Below are 26,151 nucleotides of genomic sequence, written 5' to 3' on the forward strand. Positions count from 1 at the left end.
GGATTATCGAAAACGCGATGAAAATATTTTTTTACAATGCTACAGCTATGCAATTATAATCTTGTGAAGCGATAATCAATTTAAATATTCAATAAATCTCGAATATATATCTTTACTGTTATAAATATAACGAAGATGCCTTCCATTGTCAGATTAAGTTTGAAGCAGAAAAAGAGACAGAGAAAACGAGAAATAATTCTACACTTTTATGAAATATATCGATAAATCGGTGTCACAGAGGCTAGATGCCGCCAATGAAACGATCGTCAAGAATGCTTCCACGAACGGTTTTGTTGGTCCGAGAAGCTTCATAAAACCTTCCTGATTATCCCGCGGATCAAAATGAGCGGCGGTACTTGGAGGATCGTAACGATCGCCTGGATCATGCTCCCTGTGCCTGGGTAGATGCAAGAATACCTGGCAAAAGGTAACTGATTGCTTTTGCCTCGCGGAAAGGACCTAACGGGAAGAATCATCTGCCCTGCACGTCTAAGAGGCCGAGAAGTAGGAGAGTATATCCTTAACGAGAAAAAATATACTATATTGTACAATGTATTGTACAACAAGAGAGACTCGTACATTATTGTGAAGGGTATCAATTTGAAAGTTTCACATATAATTCATTATGTGAAATTACTTCTATATAGTCCGTTACTATCCTAAAGAGTCTTCGAATGATTTTTTTATTAGGCTTCATTTTTTATATATCTGTATTGTAATTCAGTTTTCGAATATGACCTCCACGTCTTAAAGTCATATAGCGGTCTCCCCTAAGTGGAGCTTTTATACAGTGACACGGAACACTGGACGTATGTATAATGCCTTGACACATCTAGTCGTCAACTTTTAGAGCATATTCGGGACGTGTGTAGAACTTGGTATACAACTTGAGGCGTTTATAACGCCGAGTATACATACGTGCCCGCTGCTGTTGCAGGCTTACAGAGAGTTGCACCCGCATATGCAGCATGTGGCAAGCCACACTTTTGTATACATACACACATACACAATCACGTACACGCGTGTCCTGAGTGCAGTCGATGTTATTAACGTTGACCGCGCGGCGCATTGCAACACACACCCAGGTGTGTTTTGCAATGCGCTTCGATAACCGATACGCCGTTTGAGTTCCTATCAGGGTGTCTAAGACTGCATATAGGAGCGCATTCAACGGCCGTGTAAACACGTGTGAGACTCTTCTCTACCTCCGGTATCTCCTCTTATCTGCTACTCGACGTCGCGGCCGTATTACGCCGCGAGTGTGTTTCTTAATGCGTTCTCCTCGTGGAAAAGAGAATAGCGCGAGAATGTGCGGTTTACCACAAAATTCACTGATATTCATAAGAATGCGAAGGTGGGATAACTTTGCATAAATAGATAAAAAATGTGTAATTAAAATAATTTCTAATTAGCGATCTTATCCAGAAAACGTAAAGAAATATAACGCGTCGTTGAATTGTATAAACATAAATTCTTATAAATTAATTTTTTATTAAATTTCTCGTGGATTTCGTCATGTCGCAAAACGAGATTTTGAATTAAATTTAATAATTAAATTTTAATCACTTTTGCGTGATCGATTATTCTGACAGTAACACATGAGATATTTTAAAAAGCTTAATAAGCATCAAAAGGCACAAATTTCTCACTTGTTACGATTTTATAAGAATTGATATTTTATTACGTATAAAATACACTCGCTAATCAGTATGCACCGATTTATGAAACGAATATAATTTCATTCTATTCTGTTGCGAATTGCAAAATCTCGTTTTACCACTTTTAATGACGTTTGACTAACCTATCACGTTAAGTTAAGTTGAAGGATTAATGACGAAAGTCGGTGACGAGTGACTGACATCTCGTAATTCCATATGAAATAACAAACGCGTTACGTGTGGAAAACAAACAACTCGTTGTTTCGATTAAGCAGCACATGTTATCGTGCGATCACGATATCTCTGAGTTCAAGACTTTGCCTCGGAGTTATATTATATTAAGAGTTAAACCACGGTATACTATTAAATTATGAATTAAAATAATTGCAGCTTTGCGTTCGCCGTTAACGGATATCTTCGCAATATCAAACGTGCGTACAGCATCGGCGCCGGTTTTAAAGAGCTGCAGGCCGGATTCTACAAGCTTAACTTGACGAGGCTTGATGACGCATTTAAAATTAAAAATAAAAATTTCTAATGATAAACTCGATGACGCTAGAGTGTAATCATACAATATGTGTTCACATATCGTGTATATTCTTAATTTTTTCCAACTCGAAGATTTTTCTTCTTATTCGACTTCACAACAAAATGACGAAGAATAAAGTAAAAGATTTATGCATGTATACAGGATGAGCCTCGCAATATGTTACGAGCTATTTTCTCGAAAAATATTAATAATAAAATTAATTTTCCGTTCCTTTTTTAAATACAAATAGGATATAACTTTAGAAAAAAATAGAAGTCTATCTTTATCTTTTTAAATAAAAATGCATTTTTTTTATATTATTGATCTTCTTTATTATTCTGCATTTAAAAGTATTAATAGATTATAAAAAAGTGAATAAATTACAAAATATTTTATGTATGATAGATGTAGAGAAAGCGAAACATGTAAAAGAGACTGTTAATCAATTGGACTCATTTTCGATAATTATAAATTATATCAACTTTATTTCTCTCATTGTCAGACGCTACGATCGCACAATTAAGCGAGCATTTATGTTTTCAATATTAATCAATGTTGGCAACTTCGTTTAAATCGACGGAATAACACTACGGGTTTTATAATGAATAGGACAATAATTTATATTTCTAGACAGCGTATAGAATGAGGCAAGAGTATCTTCGGTATAATTAAAGCCTTACTGCGCGGCAATCGAAAGACACGATAGTAAGTAGACACGGCGCTATCCAGTAAGCGGGCTAATGAGACCGCGATGTCGCAAATATTTAAGGAAAAAGTATCGGTGGTTAACCTTTTCGACCGATAAATTAAATTCCCATTAACGCTGATTACACGCGCGATCGCAGTCGGTCTGTCTTTTAATATAATTCGCAAAGACACGCGCGTCTCCTCTTCTGCACACGCGCGATACTATCTTTATCAAAAAGGCATAAATTCTCGCATTATCTTGATCCGCGTTCATTACACTTGTTGATGTCGATAAAGTCATTAAGAGATACTTAATAAACAAGCGGATGAATCGTCCCTGAATAAATTTCATCTGTGTTCCGCAATTTTTGTACACATGTTGTGAATACATGTGTTCTTAATCTCTTTCTCTCTCTTTCTTACAGTTTATTATAGATATGAAAATAGTATAAAGAATGTGCGTATAGTTTTTGAAGCTAATATGAATAATCTTCTAAATAATCAATTTTTTTACTTAATCAGTTATTAATTTTGAGCTCAATGTATATATAGAAGCAGGATAAGCCTTTTTTCTTCATTTTTCACTACATTTTATTGCATTTTATTTTTATAAACAAAAATAAAAATACATTTAAAATGGAATAAATATAGAACATATGTTTCCAATGATAGTGTGTATCGAATAACACTTTATATCGGGCGATATACATTATTTATGGATTACTATTTTATTTTTACTAATTGATCTTTGATAAACCTATTTAATATCTACTGAGTGTTTTTGTGATATCCAGTACGATATTCTATATCAATATCTGGCATCTGTTATGTCATTATCATGATAAGAATTTTGTACACGCAAAAAAAAGCTTGTTAAGAATCATGATCTAACTGCGATAGCTTTTACAATAAAATTGATGAAAATTCAATGATTACAATAAAAATCATACAATGCGATTTTATGATTCAACTTGCTCGTTGTATCTTTTTTAATTCTGAAATCTGTTTTTTCTGTATTATTTAATTCAAAACATTGACGAAATCACTTGATTATCTTTTAAAAGCAGTATCTCTTTCTTGTCCAGAAATTTATAGCTGTTCTAATAAGATACAGAAGTCATGATGTTTGGAGTCGTTCGAAGTACATGTAGGCATAATTTCTCATGTATATATGTATATGCTCGTAACGAAACTATTTAGGATTCTCCACTAGCCTTATTTTATCTCTTCCTCTCTTTCCCCTTCTCTTTCTATACCATTTTCTCTCTGCCCTGCTGCCTTTTCTCGCTGTGTTCCGCCTCATCTACAGTTGCTATGCGTATGCATTATATACGTACATGATGTATCGAGGAACAAAGAGGAAGGGATAAAATCGTATCTCATCTGCTTGTACCGGTAGTCCCTCTCTTTTTCTATCATAGATATCGCTCTCATACATTTTCATTCGACCTTAGCGTTAAGAAAAAATAAAAAAAAGAGGAAGAAAAGGAACAGATGCAGAGAAGGTTCGAGAAAACGAAAAGATACTGAGAAAAAGTCGGAGAACTCAAGAAGACGAAGGAATCTTAGACACATCTCTTAATAAGGATGTTCTCTTATCATTGATACCAATCACGTCGTTCTTATTAAGTCTAGACACACAACCGAAATTAGATATTCGTTGATGACATGGTTTATCGTTATATGACCATACGACCTCTTTCGATATAACGAAACACAACAGCAGATACACATATTATACATTCAAAAATAAAAGCAAATTTATCAAACCAATAGTCATTTCGAATATATAGTAAATCAGAAAATTTAAATATGAATTATCAGAATAATTAAATCATCATTATGATTTAATACAAAGAGAGAAACAAGTGAGAGAGAGAGAGAGAGAGAGAGAAAAATAAAATTTAAAAAATTGTAAAAAGTCTTAAACCTGCAATATACAAACTGCATGCACCTCCTACGAAGAAATAATAATAGACGCGATTTTACATAACGCAATAAATGCGAAGCGGCACGCGAAAGGCAAAGATAGACAAGCATGCGCGTCAATTGTACACTCTTCATTGCGATCATATAGGCTCGTTATAACTGATTTATGTTTAATATAATTGCGCCAGCATTCTTCGAACTTGTCCGACGTACCAAAAAGTGCCGGATGATGAATGATAGTCGATGTTACCCGCCTGTTTGGCCGCGGAGGACGAGGAGATGACGATGGAGAATAGAATAGAAAGGACGAGAACGAGGAGACTCTGAGTTGAGGCAGAGTCTTATCGCTTTCGAACGTATAACTCAGGATATTTGAGAGAAAGTTCACTTTGCTTGGAAAAAAAATTTCCAAGCTTTACTGAGAGAAACGTATTTCAAGACTGTCGCGAACGAAAATGTAATCTCAATAAATCAGTCGGTATGATATATCACACAATTGAGAATATAATGAATCAAACGCATACACACACACGCATACAAAACATATATATATATATATATATATATATATATATATATTTTGAAATACAGCAAGATCACTGATCAAATCGATTCGTATCGGTTTATAAAAATCCTATGACTGAAGCATGAATTATTGAGATGTAAATTTATTACACTATACTCTTTTGCTGCTCAACTAGATTATACATATTTTAGATTTTTTATTCGAATATACGGAAGCTTTCCAGAGTTGTTTAATTTAGTTTCTGACGCGATGACACGCTATGAAATATAATAATAATAAATACTCGTTTTCTATCTCTTGTTCATTTATTTCATATTTTTTACATATTTTTTTATCTCTTTAAACTGTTTGTTCTTAAAGGACAATATAACTCGAAACATAATAAATTTGCTTTAGCGCTCTATTCTTACTGGTATTCGCATCTCCTCTCTGTGCAATCTGCCACACGTATACACGACTTCAGATGCACCTGATAACACGCGCTTTATTGAACGAGATACATTGTCACTCGGATGCATTGCAATAAAAATCTAATAATTCAAATGAAGTTGAATCGTATAATGCCAGACAGAGACACAAATAGATGTATATGATGCATATGAATGCATTTAGCTACAATGCAATTAAGCAAGTTTTTAATCTTTCGGTATATCTCGTACTACCTTTTATAATATAATCATATTTGTTTGTTGTAAAGAATTAATGATATTTTATCATTTCTCTCTCTCTCTCTCTCTCTCTCTCTCTCTCTCCAACAATCAATTTAAAAAATTATGTTACAAAATAATTGATAACGTAATATGATAAGCAATAATTTTTATACCTTTTATTAATTTTGAACAAAAATTCTTCTTATAATCTTATGCATTTTTATTTCTGCTCGTATGTATACATCCTACGGTCGTCTGGTCGACACGATAAGAGTTATCAGGGTTATATGATGTAAAGACAGAGATAAAAATAGTACGTCGTTTATAATACAATCGGTCACTGACGCCTCAAATCCAAAGATACGCAAACGCGAACAAAATATATTAAATAAAATAGATAAGACTAAAAAATCATAGCGGCGATAACCATATGTTGTCATGCTTATACATTTTCTTTATTACAGGTTTTGAAAAATGCGTCAAAGAATTTTATGCTATATCATGTAACTTCTTAATATCACGTAAGTTTTTATTTTTCATAACTCTTTAATAGATTTTGACTTCTCGTGAGCCATGTACGATAGACAGTAATTGGAAATCGACGTTGGTCCAGGTTCAGACGATCGCAGTACATCCTGATTAAGCCTATCGTATAGGTATTACGACTGATTGTGAGCACAATAGTGGTAATATCTCCTGATTTAGTGACGGGCGCGGCTAGATAGCCAAGGCGAGTGTGTTCCATTACCAGACTCCGTGTCCTCTCCATTCTCCTTTCTACTCTCTCCTCTCTCTCCCTTTCTCTCCCTCTCTCTCTCTCTCTCGATAACTCCTTCGATCTGTCAGAATAGCAAGCACCGCATAGGTAAAGAGCGAAATGCATCTCGTAATAAAATGCAGATGTAACGTGAATATCCCATAAATAACACCGTTCACCAGCAAATTGGAAAAGAATTTGACCTTATCCGTAGCGACAAGGACGTACATGTGTTGTCGCACGTTCAAGCGATGCGGCCTATCGGCTAAATCTTGAAATGATTACGGTATCCCTCGCAATTCATCCGATATGTAGGAAAAGTACAAGTCGAAGGCGATTTTACGATCGGCTTCACACGATCGAGTGTCAGCTTTTCTGCGTTATACTATTAGCAGATTATAAATAGAAATCGTAATATGAGAAGAAAGAAAAGATACATTGTCTGCAATTGTTAATTAGAAGCTATTAGATACACATTGTTGATAGTAGACAATACTAACACACGAGTTTATATTATGCAATGAATGAAAACGCTTTTCAAGTTGTAAGAAAGATCTCTGTTGCTTTGTCTGAAATTCGCTGTATTAATCACAATAGCTGTTTATATCAGATAGAGTTTTTCTTTTTATATTCTAATCTTATTATTTTAATTAAGAAATATTTTAATCGGCTCTCAGTATTTAATAACTAAATGTGATTCTTAAATTCGGCCTAAGAGCCACGCACGAAAATTAATTCTAATTTTTTCTAATTTTTCTAATTTTTTTTTAAATTAATTCTTATTATTTTAAGATAAAGAAGATATTATATCGCGCATGCATAGCCACATCAAATCTTTATTCAAAGCAAGGCAATTTTACATTTTATATTATTCTCTATTGATTGTGACAGGAAAATATAAAAGATAACATTTCAATAGAGAAATGAATAACGAGTGTAAAGTACCATGTGATACTAACGAAAACAGTTTTACATTTATGTATTGTTACAAATGTAAGTTACATCACACCCGCCAGTTGCAAGCCTATACACAATATCAATGAAATTATTAAGATCTGGTTCTCGTATCCTGCATTTCTTTACATTGCACCTCCAGGTGTTTTATGAGCGACGCGTGGATGTTCGATGAATTTTCGGTAGCTCGCAGTCTCGTGAGTTAGTGAATACGAATTTAAGCGCCTGCAGAGTATAAGCGAAGTAGCTGCCAACCGCGACATAAATAACTTTCGATAATTCCGCTAACAGACTCTTCTGTATTCTACATAAGCATTGGTATTAATGACATTTTGCAGCAATTGACAACTTTTATATTTTTATTTGCCAATATAATCAAGAAAACTAATAGTTTTCAAGAATTAAAATTACATATATATAATTTAATTAATTTTAAATATGTAATATACAATTTTACTATTTCATTAATCAATTACAACAGATTATTACACAACGTAACAAGCGCAATATCTGATATTTTTTAAATATATAGGATGACGTTATCAAAAAGGGAATGTTTTTAAGGATACCTGCTTATTAGATTTCTCAATTGTTCGACAAAGGTTAACTATCAATAATAATTACATAAAAATTATTGATTTAATATTGAAAATAAATTAAACGGAGAAGCCACAGATTTTCAAAATAGTTTTTTAGTCAAGTTATTTCTTTGTGTATTAGTATTTAAAAAAATTTCCATTAAATTGAATATATTTTAGAAGATATCAAAATTCAATTTGGAAAATTGTGACGGTAATAGCTTTAATTCGACGTCAATCGTCAAATGTCAAACATCATACTAATGACAACGCCTTCAGTGTGGTACTTGTATAGTTACTGGTTACGCCAGTGCACTGTCGATGTCTGTGTGTCGAAATAATTTGCACACACGCTGACGGAATTCGCCGATACGGCCTCTGAATACAGGCAGTATCTTATTTGTAAATGTCAAATTGCAAATTGTTCGCATGCGTATTGTGCCCGTTTGATCTCCGCGTCGAAGTATTTATCAGCTAGGTAAAGGGATTTATACAGGTAAATCTTACACGCATCTAGTTATCTGACATGAGCTCATGAACATCAGCTCGCGAATTTGAATTTTATCCTGATAAAATACTCGAGACTTGATACAACTCGAGACATTTCAACATGTTGCAATTAGGCGCGTCTGAAAATTTTTTTGTCTAAGACATTCTAATGCCATTTTCTTATTCTGCGTCTTGTGTTGCTAAAGAGCGATTGTAAGTAATGAGTCTCAAACTTGTAATTAGAATATATGAAACAAATTCAGCTTTTCTTAATATCCGATAAATATTGTGTATCTATTGCGCGTCTATTTATTACATGCGAGAATATATATTGTACTTTTTTTAAAATTTTGTAGTATTAATGGCAATTCTCTATACGTATATTTGTACGCACATAATTTATTCACGTGGGCGCAGACACGAGAGATTGGATGTAAATCCAAGACATAAATCAGTGTCGAAAGGTCGATCAATTTTCTATGTCAACCTACACGTTCGTTATGAAATATGTACACTGTAACGATATTTACTCGTATCAAAACGTTTCTGTAGCGTTTACTTCCGCCACTTCGTAGACATTATATGTGAGCCTGAAGAAACAATTGTTTTCCCAAAAGTATTATTGAAATACGATACACACGACATTCGCAGTTAGTACGTAACATCGATAGTTTATGTTCGTAAGACGAACGATTTATGGGGTATAGTATTGACGCTAACCTGCGATGTTGAAACACACATGATGGGAACGCAGTTAATTTGTGTCATCGGCTAAGGAGAAAAGTCAACTCACCGTTAATTGCTTGTAAGATTATGCCTAAGACGTTGCTAATAGAAATATATTAATGTTTTCTTAACGTCGCAGCATCTTTCTTTAGTGGCACTTTATTCGCAAATGTCAAATATATTATTAGCGCGCATATTTTCTTTTCGCACGTATCAAATCCAGTTCATTAATCCGTTTGATGAAGAAGTCTTTTCGATTGTTATTTAGATTATTTTTATTCAACGATAAATTCTTGCTTTTTAAGTCAAAAGCCAATTGATACGAAGTCTAGCTGATTTTAATTCGCAAATTTCCGTAAACATATTTTTGTCGTATATAAATTATATCCTGCTCTTTTTAGCATACTAGAACAACACACAAGTGCGCGCAATGCGCGCACTATTCTTCGATTTTATATAAAAAAAAATGATATTTTTATATAAAGTTTGTTTCAACTTGATTAATATTTTTTGATAGAAATCAGTTGATTAAAGCGTTAATTTGTTAATTAAATTTTAAAATAATAGTATGTAAAAGAAATTATAAAATAATATGTTTTAAATAAAATGTTATAGTACATTAAACTCGATTAATATTTTTTGACAGAAATCAGCTGATAATTGTGCGCCGTATGGGGTCCGCGGTTTAAAAATATTAATTTTCAATATTTTAAAGCGAGCCAAAAATTAATCTTTCATATATTTTATCAGTACATTGTCTGCACATTTTGATGGTACCATCAGCATACCAGCCTACAAACTTTTTGATCTAATATACGTAAAATGAATCCGCGCCGTAAGGGGTCCGCGATTAAAAAATTTTAATTTCCAATTGTTTAAAGCGAGCCAAAAATTAATCGTTTCTATATTTCAATAGTGTATTGTTTGCAGATTATTTTGGTACCATCACCATACCAGCCTACAAACTTTTTGGTATAATATACGTAAAATGAATCCGCGTCGTATGGGGTCAGCGGCTTAAAATTTTAATTTTTTATATTATGCATAACTATATACATATATCGCGGTAATAGATATCGATACTCATTTCTACTGGGCATTCGCAATTCGAATTATATTAAGATTATCGAAAAGTGTCGGACGAAATATATTTATGACTCTAATTAAGGAAATATTTATTGTCCTTAAAAATTGCTACGAAACCTTAATTGTTAATTTGGATTTATGTCTCACTTTTATTTTTAACTAAAAAAATAAATATATTACTTTATAATTAAATGAATAAATTTAAAAATATTAATATAGCGAGCTAATTAAATTTTAAAATAATAATATGTTATAATAATTAAAATAGCAATATTTTGTGAATAATATGTTGTAATATTTTATCCTCGATTAATATTTTTGTTACAGAAATCAGCTGATTAAAACGTAAAATTGCTAATTAATTCTTAAAATAAGTATATGTTATAACATTTAAAATAATAATATGTTTTAAATAATGTATTATAATTCCTTAAATTCGATTAATATTTATAACATCTATCAGTTGATTTCTGTCAAAAAATATTAATCGCAGATAAGGCATTATAACATATTATTTATAACATTATTATATTAATTTTTATAACATATTTTTATGTTAAAATTTAATTAGCAATGTAATGCTTTAAACATCTGATTTCTATCAAAAAATATTAACCAAGTTTAAACAAACTTTATATAAAAATATTATTCTTTTTTATTTAAAATCGAGGAATGGCGTAACGCGCGCTTTTGTTATTCTAATCTTTTTCTAAAAAAGACATTAAGTCGATTCTCGCAAGTATTTTTGCCTTTTTTCCGCCAAAATATTAATCAAGTTTAAAGTATAATAACATATTATTTAAAACATTATTATTTTATTTTACTTTTTGGACTAACTGTCAAACTGCTAACTGCAAACCCTTGCGATGACAGCCTTTCGATGCTACGAATATAACACACAACGCGAATGTCAAAAATATTAATTAAGCTTAAAGTATTATCACATATTATTTAAAACATTATTATTTTATTTAATTTTATTTTGGTCAAACTGCTAACTGCTAACCCTCGCGATGACAGTCTTTCGATGCTACGAATATAACACACAACGCGAATCGACAGAGAACCAATCAGCATTGCGGAAAAGAAGCAACAATATTTCGAGACTTTCGAGAATCGACTTAACATGCACTTTTCAGAAATGGATTGAACAAGAACAAAAGAATTCTTATATTTTTATAAAATAATTCTCTTATATTTTTTTAAATACTAGAACAACACAAACACGCGTTACGCGCGCGCCATTTTTCGGTTTTATGTTTAAAAAAATGATATTTTTTCAAAAATAATATAAAGTTTGTTTAAACTCAATTAATATTTTTTCACAGAAATTAGCTGATTAAAGCGTTAATTTGATAATTAAATTTTAAAATAATATGTTATAATAATATATTAAAAAATTTAAATAGTAATATGTTATAATATCTTATTCTCGATTAATATTTTTTGACAGAAATCAGCTGATAACTGTCAAAAATATTATAACATATTATTTAAAACATATTATTATTTTAATTTTTATAACATATTATTTAAAAAATTAATTAGCAAATTAACGCTTTAATCAGCTGATTTCTGTCAAAAAATATTAATAAAGCGAAAATTTGCTAATTAAATATATTTTAGCTTACATATTTATATTTATATTGTGTATGTTATAATGCAAACTAATAAGATTATTCTAATATGTATATGTATTTTATTTGTTACAGATAGCATGCGATACACAGTGCGATTCACGCGTCGTGGCGGGAGTGCCGTGTAAAGTATCGGTGAGTGAGAAATTGTTTATTTTATATGGGGGTGTATATAATATGTTTAAAATATTAAAAATAATAATATATTTGAAATAATATGTTATGATATCTTATTATCCACGATTAATATTTTTTGACAAAAATCAGTTAATAATTGTCAAAAATATTAAATGAATTTGAAATTATAACATCTCTTTCTAAAAAAGGCATGTTAATTGTAAGTCGATTCTCGCAAGTATTATTGCATCTTTTCCGCGATGCTGATTGACTGTTTCGATTTGCATTGTGCGTTATATTTGTAACATCGAGAGGCTATCATCGCGAGGGTTAGTAGTTTAACAATTTGTTCAAAATAAAATTAAATAAAATAATATGTTTTAAATAATATGTTATAATACTTTAAACTTGATTAATATTTTTGATAGTTATCAACTGATTTCTGTCAAAAAATATTAATCGCGGATAAGGTATATTATATAATATATTAATTTAAAACTAATATTATTATTTTATTATTTTATTTTGAACAAATTGTCAAACTGCTAACCCTCACGATGACAGCCTCTCGATGCTACGAATGCAACGCACAACGCAAATCTTGATAGCTAATGAACATCGCGGAAAAGCGACAACAGTAAACTTCGATATATGCGAGTATCGACTTTACATACACTGAGAGAATTTTCTCTTAGAATTTACCCTGAAAATCATGGTAATCGTGGGAAAATATGGTATGGAAAGAATTTTATGAGAATTTCTTTGATTAATATTTATCACAATAAAAATAATAATATCTATCACAATAAAATATAAAATATGTTTGATTAATTTTATTAAACTGTATGGTAAAATTAATCAAACATATTTTATATTTTATTGTGATAGATATTATTATTTTTATTGTGATAAAAATATTTATCAAAGAAATTCTCATAAAATACGTTCCGTACCATATTGTCCTACGATTATCATGATTTTCAGGGTAAATTCTAAGAGAAAATTCTCTCTGTGTATCTTTTTTAGAAAAGGATTATTTATATATTTTATATTTAAATAATAACTATCACATATATAGCAATATTTTAAGTTGACATAATTATTTTGGAATTTTATGAGAAATGTATAATAAAAATATCGAAATATAAATCGCGCACTGATGGTATAAAACATGCCATATATAATTGATTTAAATTACTGAACGATTGATAATTTACATTTATCATATACATATCTATTTTGATAACATGATCCGTGGTTTGCGGAAAATGTTTGCAACGTTCCAAAGTTGGAAGGCAAATAAATCATTAATGAGTCCTCTTTTCGTTGAACGTTGGTGCGAATGTCCAGGTTTCATGGACGTTTCGTAGTCGAGCTTGCCTCGCATGCAATATTGCCCGTGTAAACGCAATCACGAAATTTGCTTCAATAACAGTATTCGACAGAGCGAACGCGTATTGGTGCAACGGATGGCTCGTTAATGGCAAAACGTTATTTTATCAGTGACGTTGTTTGTTTAACGTGCACGGATATAGTGATCGTGTTATTCCGTTTCACAGAAAACCAATCGCATGTATCTTTGCGATATTTTATTTGATTGCATGTGTGTATTCGTTTATTTGTACAATCATATTAAAAAGGAAGGTTGAGAGGCAGATGATAAATAATAAATAATATCATCGCCGCATTATAAAACGTGACAATAACAAGAATATTACAATTATATTTTAATGATGTAATAATATATGAATGTACACGAAATACAAAAAAGAGACAGAAAAATATATTTATGAAAGTTATGAAAAAAAAAAATAATGAGAGAAAGAGACGATTATATGTAATAGTATAATTATTATTTAATATCGTTATATTATAACATATATGTATAGTGGATCTCTATATGTAGAATTATTTGTAATAATTCATTGTGTCATTATCTTGCTAATCAGTTGTGCTATCAATAGCTTTAATCGACAAATTCTTCATGATAGAGCTTTGAAGAAACGCAATGTGTACATACACATTGTCAATGTTTATCATAACTTTGAACATATTATCCAATGTCGCCGTCATTTATAGCTATTAACCACACCCATAATAATGTTGATGGACAGTCCTATTTTTCTCTACAATTCTGAGGCGATTAATTCGGCACAATACGAAGGATGCAAAAACTCGAAAGCCTGTCATTGTCTGGCGCCGCTCGGTCTTGCACTAATTGACCATATTATGGAAAATAGGAGGGTCAAATACCCATGCGACCCGTGATGTCATCGTCATGTTGCAGAACTGCGAGTTCTGCTGACGGATAGCTTGAACATGGAAAAGAACATCGTTAAAGTCAGTTCTTTCAAGAATTTATTACATTTGTTTACATAGACTCCACGTTCTGTAAAAATGACATATAGATCATAAAATAAGATTTAATGCATGTCGAAGGCAAGGGTCATCGGTAATCGGTACCAGGCGATGTAATAGACAACACTAGTCACGAAAGCAATAAACATTTATTATTTATGACAGAGAAAAAGGATACATAAACTTGTTAATCGGCTTACAAGAAAATATATCGCATATATCGTTTTCCGCCAAATTAAAAATCTTTGTTATTTATAATGTAACATTTTTTACGGTTTTCTCCAGCCGCGCGAGAGAACATTTTATTATTCGTTAAAACGTACTAGAAATTATGTTTCGAAAGACTTCAACTCACGCACTGAAAAATTAATTTAAACTGTCGCGAAAAGATTTAAAAAACAGCAGGAAATATATATATCTTTTCTGTATAATCAGCAAAATTATATGATAATTGTAAAACGTGTAGAGAGCAATGTTCAGAGAAATATTCTATTTCGTGATACATTTCATCTCATTAACAGAAACTAAATTGTACAATTGATGGTGAAGTGCTCATTTATGTATTTCATTTAATGGCAATTTCCCCCAAAAAGGATCGGCCAAATTGGCACCGATGAATCTCGATAATATCAGCGTTTCGTGATAGAAATCTATTCCGACAAATCGAGCAGTTATAAGTACGGATCATAAATCCGTAGCTCGAAAAACTGACGAAAACCGGGCGAGCCACTTAGCTTACGATCAAACTATTGGCGATCTACTATGTGCGAGTATGCATCCTTTCCGCAATTTCCCTCAATTCCTTCGTACGACCGGATCAGCGCCGATTACACTACGATCGCCGATGAGGGAAAGAAGACAGGGCGGAGGGTTGGGGTAATAACGTTCCGTATCCTGATTCCATGGATTTATGGGCACGATTTCAGATTCGAAATAATTGATAGAAGGAAACCGCAATGAAACGAAACGGAATGGAATATCGGACGGGGCTCGTTCAACTCGGTAAGAGAGAAAGGGAGGGAGGATGAGGTGAAGAGGGAAAAGGGTGCTCGATTAGTTCCCGCCTTGCCCAATGCCCCGGCTGCGATTTATTGCCTGAAACCGTCAGTCGGATCGTTTATGAGGCCGTATCCGAATATTCGGAGCGTCGCCGGTTACCGATTTTAAACAAACGATAATTGCCGGTTATGCTTGTGATTACGGTATACGTTGTCTCCATATGTGTGCAGCTTCCGTTTGAATGACTGTTAGCACAGTCGTATACCGTTAATTTCCTGTGGGGCTTGGCTAGGTCCACAGAATCGTATTTTACACGAGTGCGTGTGCATTTGTAATATCAAAAATATCATATTTATGTCACATAAAAAAAAGTTATACAAAGTATATAAATCTATAGCATTCTAAATCATGATTGAACATCTTCCTCTTTATTTGAATATTTTATCATTCAAATAATAGAGATTGTTGATGTACTTATAATTATATTAATTATAAAACCATTCTGCTTTATCGGGGAGTATTATTATCATCTCTCTTTGTCTTTATTTTCATACAGCTATACATATACCAATAATATAAATTATTATGCTTACTGCTATAAAATTTAATGACATTTATGTTACTATAACATATTTGTTGTTGATTGCATTGTTACTTGAAATGACATATCTAGTTGAATGCACTTTATTTGTCATACTATAAATGGAATATAGAATTCGATTTATAGTTACGATTTCTGTTCTCCAACAGCCAAGTGTGAGCAAATCGTTTCAGAAGGTTTCACTAGGAAGGCTTCGCCAGAAAGATTTGACCGCGAAGCAGATACTCGGTAACCACCTTGTTCTCGGCACGTAGTAATCCTAACCCCCAGCAATTTCTTATTGAATAATGAAAAAAATGTCTGCTCTCGAACGGATTCACATGGAATCATGTACACGTATATAATGCTGGTTTATACATTTGCCACGTATAAGAGAGCATCCGCGTGTACATCTCCGCGACGGTACGTGTGAGTAGCTCGATGATATGCATTCTCCAGATGTAGGAGAACAGATGGAGATTGCGTGCGGTTTCGCATGGATCGTCCACTGATTGACATGAGCCAAGACCGCAAAAATCAACGCGACCAAACGCAACTTCGGTATACTCGAGTTGGACCGCAGCTATTTCATGCGCCTTACTCTACTAAAGAATCGCCTTAAAGATACAATACTGCCAAGTCAAATCGGGATGTATTGCGATGCCTTATTTGCGAATGCTATCGTTCTCGGTCGAGATTATTATTATTAAAATGGAGCGTAATTTCGCCCTCATTACGTACGTTATTGTTTACGTATTGAATCTATAATAGACATGTCGTAAGATTTTAAAAATTATATACATTTCCACATATAGAAGTCTATGTAGAAATGCATCTAATTTTTAAAATATTGATATTATATGTCTATTATAGATTATGTTTGAATGAAAAAGCATTTTGTGTCTTTTTTTATTAGCCATTTACAAATGTAACAATGAACACAATTTGTCAGCCAAAAAAATAGCAGATTTATTATGCTATTATATGCTTGCTCTTATATAATTACATTAATGGAAATTATAATTAGCATTAGCATTATAATTAAATTATTATTCTTTGTTCAACATAAAATAATCGATTAAAAGCAATCAGGGAAGCATTTACGGAAAAAAAAGTTTTATTCTGTACGAAAATTTTAATTTTTGAAAAAAATATTCGCGATATGTTGTTTTTTTTTATCGAAATTATCGTGAAATAAGCCAATAAAAACTCTGCCTTCATTATCCGTAATCGTTCCAAATGATGTGAACGTACCCTTATCTTCCTCCCGCTACATTGCTTGCGGCCACCCATTCGTGCAATCGGACTGCAGCAGCCTTGAAGTTTGCAGTCTGACAAATCAAGGTCGCTACTTACAGCGGCTTGCACAAGAGAATACAATCACTTTTAAATTGAACACGCCTGTACGCCTGTGATGTACGTATATATAAAGTAAGTAGAAAAAAGTCCCATAAGAGGAAAGCGCAAAAACTCGACAATAAATCGCTACTTCGTCATTTTATCTGTAAGTTGCGTAACTTGATTGCATCGAAAGATGCAGTTTTTAAGCTGTAGTAAATAATCTATTAAATCCATTGTGTTACTCTACTGTATGTGATATAAAGTTGCAACGCTCTTCGAGAGCGCACATCTTAAAATATATAAGAGACGAAAAAAATGTCTCTCTTTCATAGGATATATTTTTTATTTTATAGTTTAAAAAATATTTTTGTATAATTAAATTTTATATTATTTTTTGTTTTTTCTATAATATTTTTGCGATAAATGTTTCAAGTTTTAAGGAATATCCGGTTTACGTAAAAAGTAAGAAGCATTTTACATTATCTTCTGTATGCAAGCTCTTTTGAGAAATAAAATTTGATTTTATCAGAAGTTAAACAGATAGTCACACGGTACACAAGTGAACGAGCAATAATTATCTCTTATCATTTGCGCATGTGTCTCGATGATTTAATAGCTCATGTGTGAAATTTGTCACTGATATTGTTTACATGGACAAAACATACGTTTGTATACCGTACCTTTATCCGGTGCTTTCGACAAATTGCCATGATTGAATCACGACATATCTTTTCAATAAAGTCATTTACTTATCTGTATATCTATTTATGCGTCCAATTTGCATAGTTATATACAAAAAAATAAATATATTCATGCAGGCGGAAGTCTTTAATATTACGCATGCATCGTGCAGCCGCATTTTTCGTCGACATGGCAGATGCGAGATATATCTCCCAATAATTTAAAATCACTGACTCTTTCAGTATAATCTTCAGACTGACAATGTTAGTACAATGCATTCGCTGTGAAAATTGACTGGAAAAAAAAAAATCGAATTTGAACCGTTCTATTTCGATTGGAGATAAAATTCTACGGTTTCCCGGATTTTGTCAATCATTCCATTTTTTTCGACTGAAAAGAAAAGCAATACGCGCGCGCGCGACATTACACAACTCTCCAATATCTCGTTATCAGAGATATGAATAATTAGCCGCGAGATAAAATGTGCTCGTGCACACGTGCGTAAACACGATAACGCCATTCTCGTTTTTCAGAAGATACTTCTGAGCACGCCTTGATTGTTCAACGACATGTCGAGCCTCTCTCGTGCTTTTCCCGCCGCGGTGCGTATGCATGTGCGTGCGTCTCTACTCTACTCGTGCATTGTGTTAATATCTCGTTGTCAGCAGCGACTAGCAGCGGGGTTAGACTGATATACTGCCGACACACCCGTCACATTGCGATACGAGAGATATGGCTCGGCAAGGACTGTGTGCCTATAAACTATACTCGCGGGTTGAGTGTACGCGAGTTCGCACATACACACATACACACATATGTACGTATTTATATATATATATATATATATATATATATATATATATAAGCAAATAAAGCGCGCAGCACAATGCGCTACTGGAAATACGTATATGTACATACGTAGCGTAGGCCAAAGCCACACACACGCATGCATAGACAATCAGTACGAGATGAAACGCACAGATATATTTGTTTTCCGCATGAATATGGAAGGCAAAATGTTAATTAAAATTTCTCGCGTTCTCAATATCAGAGAATATCGGAAAACGGATATTTATTTCCTTCGAAAGAAAAGTATGTGCGAGAAGAAAAGAAAGTGGAATAAATTTACCACCAACATTTTGATAATCTCGAATTACGAAAGATCGATCGATCGTAAATCGTTCAGATCACAATATCGCGATAGCGACTTAATTATCTTTCACTTGGCAATTTCTGTTCTACATGGCTTGTACATACATACATATACACAGGTAAGATAGGATCTCGTTTTCCCTTTCGTCGATGATAAGTTATCGGGGAAATCAGTGCGCGACGTGGTTATCGAAGAGCAAATCGACGTGTTTACGAGAGCCCACCAGCACCACGTCGCGTCGCGTCGGAGGAGTCGGTTTGCCGAGGGTGAGTTCGCGAGCGAGAGACAAGCTGTTAATTATTAAGAAAATCAATAGCGCGCCTGCATGTGCGATCCGGCGCGAAGGCGCGCGCGGCGCACGAAAAAGGAAAGGTACATAGAACCGAGTGCAAAAGGGCCGAGAGTGGATGAACGTGACGTGAGCGCAATCAATCATTCGAGGGATTTACGGGCCGCGAAGAATGAGGCGAGAGTGAGCGTACACGTAATATACGCGCCGGTCGGAGCTGTTAAGAAATTTTCGATGATGAAACACTCGTGCGAGAGGAAACGGATCACAGAGTAGGCATTTAGATGATTCGAGGAGATTAGTGGATATATATATATATATATATATATATATATATATATATATATATGTATATATAAAATGTGTTTTGCGTATAAGTCGGTCAGATCTCGTCAGAGAGAAGACGCGTACTTATATTCTTCTTTATACTTGCATCTTCGCGCTCTCTCTTTCGATAGGCTTAACAAAGCCCCTAACGTTGATAAACTGGCGAGGATTAAGATAATTGCGCCCAGCTCGCTCTTGGAAAGACGGTGGATAAATAGTAGAGATGAATATTTAACGTGTGAGCACGTGGGCGAGTCAAAAAAGGAAATCTTTATGTCCAGCTCTATCGTTTTATGCGTTTAAAATGTAGTTATCGAAAGGTTTCTTTACGATCAATTTATATTGGCGTGTAACAATAACATCGAACACCGCTTTATACATCGCAGTCTATTGTTACATTCCGCAGATTATAGATACATATTGTTGCTCGTTGAAATTTATTAGCTGTAATTATATTTCATGCTGCATGTACCTCCTGGTCGTAAATATTACACATCTCCCATTATGAATTTTCATAAAATTGATTCTGGATTATTCGTACATGCGCACAATGAAATATTCACATAATAATGTCAGAAATAATTTTTTTTTAAACATAATCGTTAATTGATTAGTAATAAAGTTAAACGTGTCAGCGCGAACGTTCACTTTTCACTTTTGTAATAGCCTTCTCGTGTTCGTGTGCTGGAAGATGTAAACGCGAGCGACGCAACACCCAACATTATACGATCTTATATGCCTTAGCCCCATTCTTACTTTTGTAAGCGTAGGTGGCAGTCACGTTTCATCAGTGCGGCACCGTTTGTTTTTACAAACGAAAGACGTAATCATAATGGGCGACTTCCACCTTTGGTCAGCTTCTACCTTGGCCGAATTCCATCGAACGCCTACTTCCTGCCGAGCCTCTGAATACAATCTACCGCTGCACTCTGCGTGCCACGATTTCCCCCTATACCCCCTTCATCCTCTCGCGCTTTGTCCCGCTGCGGGGTCCCCTTTTCTCTCATCGTCGTCTCACTCGTCGTCGTTACGATTTTCTCCTGCGGTTGTAAATTTATAAAGTCGACCGCGTAACCGCCGGTTCTTTTGTCAGCCTCGTCGTGAAGAGTAGCTCTTTTAACATCCTTTCGTCTTTCGAACATGAGCGAAACAAGCTATGTCCGTCTTCTTGTATTCCAGGCAATATTCTTATCGCGACAATGACAGACGCGACGTTTAAATGATAAGGTAACACTATTGTATCATGACTCTTAAACACAACTTACTTACTTTAGATTTGCCTTAAATTTTTTTTGTTAGTCAAATTTATACCGTTGCAATCATTTTATATATATAATGATTACAAATTTAAATAAGTTTTCAATTGCGGCAGAAGAAATACAAGTATTAATTTCTTAGATAAGTATCCAATCCGGCGCATTATATTCATTCATTATTTGTGACATGCCTTCAATGATCGCATTTTCCGAGAGTTAATATGTAAAGTAAAAATATTGCGCGACGCAGACATGCGTCTAGGATTGAAATCGCCTGCTATCGTTTAGAAAAGGAGTCGGGAAGGAAGAAGACGAGGAAGAAGCAGACTGAAGAGGAAATGGAGGCTGTCGAGAAACGTTTCTTCCCACGACGTGGCCCCAGACATTTGGTCCAATAATAACACTAATTTCGTCTACCGAGGAAACCTATTGTCCAACCGATGCGTCTACAGCGGATGCAGCCCTTTTATATTGTACGTAACATACGAGAAGATGCACGCGTGTGAAGGGATGTGTGAAACACATCGGTTCCACGGACTTCACCTGTTTCGACAGTAGATTCGTTTCATTATAAAAAGTCCAACTTCCTCCTTGATACTGTAACGTCTGATCGAGCGAGACAGGCTCCAATCAGACAGCTCGGTTAAAAGATTCTTTAATTTCAAATATCTAAAAAACGATTGCTTGTCTGACATGTTAGGTAATCTTCCCTAATTAGTACAAAAGTTTGTACAATTATAATTCATCACATTAATTAATGGCTACATGACATTTAACTTTAATAATTGTAAGATACAAAGTAATTTCTATCTCAATTTAGGTAGTTATTTTGATAATTATTATTTCCTCATAATTTTGTTTTTATTTTAAAATTCTATTCAAATTCTATATATAAAAATATTATAAAAATTGCTTTTATTACGTTCATTATATATATTTTTATATAATTATATAAAATATTATATAATATATTTTTAATTATATAAAAATATATATATATATACATGAATGCAAATATAGTATATATAATTTATAATCTAATTGCCTTAATTAAAATTGAAATTTTATATATATAATAACTAAACACATACGAAAGAGACTCAACGTAATGCAACATCTAAGGATTTCATAATTGATAATGCACGAGCTATTGTCCGGATTTTACACGTCCACTTTAATTATGCTCGTTGACGAGATTCTGACGTTGCACGGTGTTCATGCCGGAAGTCATATCCCTCTTGTACATATCCATAGTAGAAAGCTGGCTAACATTTCACATCGTGTCCGAAACAGTGGAATGCACTTTCAGTCAGTGGCAGTGCATTTTCTAGTCCGGACGGTTACACTAGTCGCACACAAATGACTTATGTCTGACGTCAGTTTGCCAAGTAAGCCAAATAATTAAACATGTTTTATAAATCGCATATACAATCGACATAACTTGTTCACGCGTTACAGATGTGTTATCAAAAATGCCAATAGATATATCGGGAAGATTGTATAAATAATATATATATATATATATATATATATATATCCACGAATTGTTGCAGTTTACATATTGAGAAGTATAAAAAACCAATTAGAGCAAAACCATTATAGAGATGGTAAATTTGAAGACAAATATCTGACGATGTACCTAATTATACATAATATTATTAACAGGAGATATGTGTGATACTGACAAATAATTATTATCAATAGAAAAAATCTTCATAATTAATTTATGTGTTGTAATCGCTTGCTGTGAATTTTTACAATTGTGTGCGTGTTCAATATAATAATCTTCGACTTGATAAAAAAATTTTTTACTATTCGCAAAAATTCGCATAAGAAGGTTTTCTCACGAAATCCTGAAACATTTCTATAAATCGGTCTTGGCGGTTCCTATCGCAATAACTTTGCTTTATCTCGTACACGGTGCATTCCCTTCTCGTATTGTAGTACTACGAATACCAATGGAGTAGTATGTAAGGACACTGATAAAATCTAGGCCATTAGTACCTTTTTTTCTGTCATTGTGTATCTTCTACTCTACGCTACGATCCAGCTAGACTATCTACGGTGTGTGTGTGTGTGTGTGTGTGTGTGTGTGTGTGTATTCTACATCGTCTTTTCCCTCGCTGTTCATTTACTGCTTCCGGCCGTCACCTTCGTGCCTCTCGTTTTACGACTTCTCGCGAAACGTTCGGCGCACTTTGCCCGTCTGGCATAAAGTATTCCTTTCGGTGGTTACACATCTCGCGCGCGGGAAGAAACATTTCATTATTATCTGCCTTTTTTCATACCCGCGACCGCGAGATACCGCACAAGGGTCTGTCTCCAGTCGCCGGTTTCTGCAAGACGTCGCTTTTGTACGCGAGAAAGCATCTCTCTAATCCTGTCTTTCTCTCCTTGTTCTCCTTTCTTCGTCGTTTCTTGCCTTGGCGATCACTCTGCCAATTTATTTGCTGTAACTACCGCAGTGGGGTAATCACTCATTCAATTACTATCCCCCATCGGCTTTATAATTTTTCCTGGAAGGCATATCAACGTTCTTTGAGACACGAAGACCAAGTCGCCGAGAACGCTTCGCGCCTCCGAGATTTCTTCTACCTAAGATTCATCACGCTTGCTTTTGCTGCGAACGATATTCCGTGAATATTATCGCGATCATATTCTTCGTACGCATATATTAAACACGCCATGTATACGATTTTTATATGTACGGATTTATATGTGTGATTTTACATATTGGGAAATCGTGTATTTCTCTTAATAATGTAGATGCACTTTAATAACGCGAGGACTTCTCTGGATGCAAAGAAATGGGCGGGAAATAACCTTTTGCTGGAAAATAAAGTCATGGGAAGGGAAATTGATCGAATCGTTATTATAAATCGTGTTACAATGTAATGATAATCTCACGGGTTTGCCCTTCTCCCCCTTTGTTTCTTTGTTTATCATTACTTGGCGCAATCTCTACGTCGCATTATCTTAGATCTCCGATCCCGATGCAGCTAATAAATACAACTCTGGCGTTCGGCGTTCACTGTCATTCTCCTGAGTAATTTCTTCCTGTTGATCGTAGATAGGGAAGCGATCGGCTCATACGAGAGACCAGCAGGTTGCTTAGCCGTGTTTTGACCGGATTGATAGTCACAGATAACGAGTTAGAATGAGACGTTACAATGATATCGCTCGAAGCTACGAAATGAGCTATGAATGCGCGTATTATGATTAATATATCTCTCGTTGGACACACGAAACATCTCGTAATTGGTTATCAATACATAATCAGCATTATAAAAGAATATTTTTTTAAAAGTTTCATCAATTTTCCAATTTTCTTGCAATTATGTTCTAATATTTTAATCTTTTAATATATTCGAAAAACAAGTATACCAATTTATTCAAAGCACACTTATTATTGAAATAAATTATTAAAACGTGTAGAAATAAATATACAAAATAACATACAGAAATTTTGATATTACAATGTAAAGAGAGATTACAATGAGAGATTATGAAAATGGATTTATTTTATTAATATGTGAAAAATGAGATAGCAGTCTGATAAAGCGAATAAAATAGGTATAAGTGGATAATTATTTTGACCATTTTGTGAAAAAATAAATAAATAAATAAATAAAATATAACGGCTGATCTCGCAAGAATCTTATTTTCAAGTTAAATAAAAAAACGAAAGGCATGAGAAAGAAAAATCGCAAGATAGATTAAATGCGGAGATGTGCATGCATATACGCGAGTCGCGAACGAGTATTTTCGTGCACAACGTGCGCTTTCGCGCATTTGTCATGCCGTGGTAGTTACGCTCGCGCCTTCGCAAGCCCGGGCATGACGAAGATGAGCGCGACGGTCATAGATCACTCGTGTACACTTAATAGCATCAAGATTCCCGGCAAACTCGGCAAATTTCAATTTCGCGATACACTTTCACACAGCGGCTGTCAACGTATTTCCATCTCGCGTGCGCTCGCTCGCGCGCGCGCATGCATCACCGCTTTTCGCAGATATCATCAAACGACGCATCAGCGTCGTCGTAGCGATACGTAAATTACAGGTTCATTCCGAGCAGGTCGGTCATGCTATCGGAAGTAGAATTGGCTTATATGCCGTCTACGTCGCGCATCCCGGTCCCGCGATACCCTGTCCTCTCCTTCAAGAGCGTTCACGCATTAATGTCGCGGCACACGCACGCATATACTAGATCCTAGCGGGCGGCTCGTCCATTTCCTGCTAATTAAATTAGCGTATCGGCCGGCCACCGTCCGATGTCGTGAGCGACCCGGGAGCCGTGTTTCTCTCTCTCTCTCTCTCTGTGAGTTTAACGACCTCGTCCTTCTGCCTCCGCCTCCCTCTTCGTCTTCATCAGTCGACGCCGCCAATTCCCAGGAGTCTCGTATCGGCCACGACCGTTGTTCTCATTAGGATAAAACATACGAGTTGAGGTGGTTAACCGAATTACCGGCCACGTTACCGCGAAAACGTCCTAGACTTCCGAACGCGATGCATCGACGCGAATTTCGATCGTCGAAGAATGAATGCACCGCTTCGTCGAAAAAATGCACTTTTTTTTTTACAAAAATATCGTACAACGATAGTATCTGTCTGTATACTGAAATTCCTCTTTATTAGTCTGCATGTATTGATTATTTAAATATATTAACGGCAAATTTATCACACATTACTAAAAGTTTATATTACTTAAAATATCTTCAAATTTTTCTAAGAGGAATTAATTGATAATATATGTATATGAATATTCTACATCTATGAAAAGGTTATATATATAAAACGACATTCTTTACATATTTTTATTCATAAAAATTCATAAATCCGTT

General features: G+C 34.0%; 1 protein-coding gene and 1 long non-coding RNA gene across 3 annotated transcripts in view; one reads left to right on the forward strand and one right to left on the reverse strand.

The window, feature by feature from the left end:
• Mesr6 (misexpression suppressor of ras 6) overlaps positions 1 to 26,151 on the reverse strand; it is a 660,805-nt gene that overhangs the window by 298,639 nt on the left and 336,015 nt on the right. The gene's annotated exons all lie outside the window — the stretch shown is intronic.
• The window catches only part of LOC145936729 (uncharacterized), a 93,093-nt gene that overhangs the window by 16,111 nt on the left and 50,831 nt on the right, over positions 1 to 26,151 (forward strand). The window contains exon 3 of one of the 2 annotated variants that reach the window (XR_014425433.1): positions 12,282 to 12,341. This is a non-coding gene — a long non-coding RNA (uncharacterized LOC145936729). Of the gene's footprint in view, positions 1 to 12,281; positions 12,442 to 26,151 lie in introns of those variants that run through there. The other variant, XR_014425432.1, reaches the window with a different exon arrangement.

The sequence above is a fragment of the Prenolepis imparis genome, unplaced genomic scaffold, assembly GCF_030444845.1.
Source record: "Prenolepis imparis isolate NDT839.2.m4 unplaced genomic scaffold, iyPreImpa1.0 SCAF_5, whole genome shotgun sequence".
NCBI lineage: Eukaryota > Metazoa > Arthropoda > Insecta > Hymenoptera > Formicidae > Prenolepis > Prenolepis imparis.